At 37.2% G+C, this 4,730-nt stretch overlaps 1 non-coding gene across 1 annotated transcript; it reads right to left on the bottom strand.

The window, feature by feature from the left end:
• Positions 1–4,156: 4,156 nt before the first annotated feature.
• Positions 4,157–4,260, bottom strand: LOC122752290. The gene has a single exon (XR_006356062.1). It is a non-coding gene; the product is annotated as a U6 spliceosomal RNA (small nuclear RNA).
• Positions 4,261–4,730: the final 470 nt, after the last annotated feature.

The following is a 4,730-nucleotide window of genomic DNA, read 5'->3' as shown; positions in this document are numbered from 1 at the left end:
TTCTTTGGCTTATGACTGAGAGAGGTGACTTTTAAGTGTTTCCTTTCTTTTGTATTATTGCTATCTAAAGTAAAATTCACATATATGTTCACCCTTCCCTCTATACACTAAATTCATAGATTCAAAATACCAAGATTCAGGTTAAAGATAGAAAGGGAATTTGGGGCAGCTAGGTGGCACAGTGGATAGAGCACTGGCCCTGGAATCAGGAGGATCTGAGTTCAAATTCAGCCTCAGACACTTAACACTTCCTAGCTGTGTGACCCTGGGCAAGTCACTTAACCCCAATTGCCTCACCAAAAAAAAAAAAAAAAAAAAAAAGGAATTTGGAGGTCATTTCACCTTGGTCCCATATTTTAAAGATGAGGAAACATGGGCATCATAGGACCATGTGTTTAGAACGAACCCTTAAAGATCATCTAGTCCAGCTCCCTTATGTTACAGCTGGGGAGCTTGACAGCTGAAGGACCTGACCATCCACAAGGAATCCCCTTTCTCATAGACTATGCCCTGAATCTTCTGCATTAAAATGTTGAATACATATCCTTGCCGTGTGCTTCTCCTGATGTTTATTATCAGAAGGTCACTGAACAGGTTTATTTCTGTTGTTACATCTTTCAAGGAATCCCGAATGATCTTGATTTATAATTGGAGACACCTTCCTATAAAAGAACCAATAAGGCAGCATTTTGTTCTACGGAATCAAATGCTTTTGCATAATCAACAAGCAATAAGCAAAATTGCATTTTATTTTCTCTATGTCTTTAAGTTAATTGTCTGAGATTCTCTTCATGCTTTTGGTACCTGTCCTCTTTCAGATACTTTGTATATTGCTCCCTCCATGACCTTATAATTGTATTACTTCCAGCATGGATTTCTTCCTTAGGTACTTGGTCAAATGTGTCCATTTTCCCCTTTTATTATTCTCATTAATGATATTTCTCTCTCTTCCATGAGCACCTAAAGGACTATGCTATTAATTTCCAAGCATCATGGTTCTATCATTGACGGAGGAAAAAAAGTTTGTTAAAAAGTATTTTGAATATTTTTTTCTATTTTTCTTCTCTTTGTACTCCTTCCGTTTTTATCCTTTAATGCCTTTGGAATAGCCTTGTTTAGCTGAATATTTTGCTGTTCTTTAAACTAGTTTTCTCATCCACTATTTCTTCGTGCTTTGTAAGATAGTACTACTTATAATTGTCCATCACCTTTCTTCAAAAGATTTTACAGATGAATTTATAATTCTAGCCTGGTGTAGTTGGCAGGCGTCTCTGTCCATCTGTCAAGTAAGTCAGATGTTGGCTAAGTAAAGTGCTTTCTGGGCTCTTTTGGGCTTCTTGTAGTAATTAATTTACATTGGTTTAACTTCTGAATGAAATTATTATAGTCGGTGTCGATGTAATTTCTGTTGTCCATTTCTCATTTCATAATTTTTAATAACATATTTAAGTAATTCAGAGGTAAATGTTTTTAATCATATACCCTATCTGTCTCTAATTCTTCTTATTTATTATATATTCTGATCTTGTCTCTGATGAGTGATGGTATGATTGTTCAGACAATTACTCAAAGCTAACTTCTATATCCATAATAAGTCTTTTTCCTTTCTGATAAAAAGTCAATTTCATTCTTTGTGATGTTACTTAGTGCTTGCCATATCTAGTATCTACCAGTCCTTCCCCTTTTTTGGAAAGAAAGTGGTCATGATATGGAGGCATGAAATTCCTATATTTTCTGTAAGTCTTTGGCCTCTGTAATTTCTTCTCCCCATTGTCACTTTATCCCATTTTTGCATCAAACTCACTATCATAGTGTACACTGACTTAATTTGAAGGGTCTTTTCAAGTTCTTCATGCCATTTCTCTCCCCCTTTATCCTCAGCAACTGATGTTGACACATAAGCTGTGGTTATTTTTATGGTGCTCTTTTTTCAGATGCATACAATTAGCACTGCAAGATGTAATGAACAAATGTCCCATAAGCAAGGCTTGGACTATCTTTGGTAAAAACAAAGAAACAAAAAATAAAATATACTAGCTTTAGCAAAGCTTTTCAGGGTCCCTTTTACCCCTTCCTAATTCTACTCACTCAGGCTTTACAGTTCATGTTCTTCTGGAATGCTACCTGTGAAAAGCTTTGATTTCTTTTTCTTTTTCTTTTTTTTTTTTTTGGCAGGGCAATGAGGGTTAAGTGACTTGCCCAGGGTTACATAGCTAGTAAGTGTCAAGTGTCCGAGGCTGGATTTGAACTCAAGTCCTCCTGAATCCAGGGCCGGTGCTTTATCCACTGAGCCACCTAGCTGCCCCAAGCTTTGATTTCTTCAACAGAAATAACCCCCCCGACTTTTCCATTCAGGCCTTATTGAGAACTCATAATAATAGAAAAGTACAGTTGTATTAAGTCTGGTTTTACCCAATATGCATGCTTAAAAACTGTCATCTACTTATGTGTTTATGTTTCTGATATGTAATTTACATATTGCAGTAATACTTTTTATATGCAGTAGTTACTTTTCTTCCAGGTGGCTGAAAGCACTCACATTTATCTGCAAATTACCTCTAGGATAAAGCACAAATTCCTCGGCTTGGCATTTAAAGCCCTTCACGAGATGGCTCCAGACTGCCTTTCAGGATTTATTCCCATATTACTCACCTTCACACACTCTGTGTTCCAGACAGACTGGTCTACTTGCTGATCCCCAAACTTAGCATTTTAGCTTTTGCTTTCATGCCTTTCTTTGCATGGGCTGGTTGTCCTCCATCCTTTGACTGTGCTCCTATTCTCTCCCCACCTCTTAAAACTCTGAACTCCCTTCAAACTCAGTGCACATTCCACCACCTACATGAGGCCCTTTCTGCTATCCCCAGTTACTGCTTTGTCCTTCCTTAAATTATTGTGTATATAATTTACTTCTTTTTCAAGTTGTATCCCTCTAGGAGAACACAAACTCCTGTGTGGCAGAGACCATCTTTCATGTTGTCTTTGCATCTCCAGTGCCTTGAACACAGTGGACATTTAAGAAGTACATTATGGAGCTGATCATTATAAATGCTCACAAGGTATTTGGGTGCCAGGGGTACTTAGTAATAAAATGCATAATATTGTTATCTGTTTAACATGAATCTTGCCTCCAAAATGGGACTGCAACTTTTTTAAAGTCAGGGACTATATCGTAAACATTTTTTATATCCACCATGATGACTTAACGCTAGTAAGTATTGGGTGGCTGCTTTTTTTTTTTTTCAATCTGAGGCCGGATTTGAACTCAGGTTGTTCTGACTCCAGGGCTGGTGCTTTATCCACTGTGCCACCTAGCTGCCCCCAGTTCATCACTTTTTAAATGAAAAAATTTAAGTGCAAACAAATAATTTGTTCAAGGCTGCAGAGCTAGACAGTAATAAAGCTAGAACTTGAACCCAGCTCTTTTTGGTTCCTAGCCCAGGATTTTTTTCCTATGCATCAATGTTGGCTAAATTCATTTGGGGAACATGGGTACAACATCATCAAAGAAACATATGTTTGGTCAATTTAGTTAATTAACCATCAATTCAGTGGGAAAATGCAATCTAACTTTGTTGTTTGACAGACATTCCTATTTGATTCAGTCAAAACTGTCAGTTTGAAGTCTTGTGTGGATATAGCCTATGCAATGTTGTGGTAGCTAGGTGGCACAGTGGATAGAGCTCTGGGCCTGGAGTCAGGAAGACCTGAGTTCAAATCCAGATTCAAACACTTACTAGATGTATGACCCTGGAAAAGTCACTTAACTTCTATCTATTTCAATTTCCCCAATTGTAAAATGAGGATTATAATAACAGTACCTATCTCTCAGGATTGTTGTGAGGATCAAATGAGATGATATTTTTAAAGCAGTGCTTTAGAAGAGTGCCTGGCATGCAGTAGGCTCTATTTAAATACTTATTCCCTTTCTTTATATGCCAGAGCCAGTGTATAAACACTCCTTTGTGGCAATGACTTCCTTCCAGTTCTAAATCCATAATCCCATGATCCTCCAATCAATCACTTTATTTTATTTTGTAAAGTAAGAAATGTTATTTACTTATTTTAAGCATTTTAAAAAATTTTGAGTTTTAAATTCTCTCTCTTCCTCTTTTCCCTCCCTTACCAATTGAGAAGGCAAACAATGTGATATCAAATAAATATGGAATGCTTCACGAATTTGCATGTCGTCAGTGTGCAGGGCCCATGCTTTCTGCTCTGTATTGTTCCACTTTTAGTATAGGTGCTGCCAAAGTGAACATACCAGTCAGTCACTTTAATATCTCCTTGCTCAGAACTATTATCCTTGCCAGTCACTTTGGTATTTAATCATATAATGTCATATGTTACTATCATATCTTCATCTTCCTAACGAGGTTGTAAACTCCCTGAAGTCATGGCTTATGCTTTATACTTCTCCCATATGCCTCGGAGTCAGGCAGTCAATAAACATTTATTAAGAGCCTACTATGTGACAGTCACTGTGCAAAGACAGGCAAAAAGACAGTCTCTGCTCTTGAGGAGCTCACAATCTATTGGGGGAGAATATATATGTACAATGACTATGTACAAAAAAGCCATAGACAGGATACATTGTAGATAAATGTCAAGGAGAAGTCACTAGAATAAAGAGAGATTGGAAAAGGCTTCCTGTAGCACCCAACACATAACTGGGCACATAGCTGTGACTCAATTAATTCATGTTGTATTAAATCTGAGACCTCAGTATT

This window comes from Dromiciops gliroides, chromosome 3 (assembly GCF_019393635.1).
Source record: "Dromiciops gliroides isolate mDroGli1 chromosome 3, mDroGli1.pri, whole genome shotgun sequence".
Lineage (NCBI taxonomy): Eukaryota > Metazoa > Chordata > Mammalia > Microbiotheria > Microbiotheriidae > Dromiciops > Dromiciops gliroides.
Note: the sequence above shows the minus strand (reverse complement) of the source record. Positions and strands in the feature narration are given on the sequence as shown.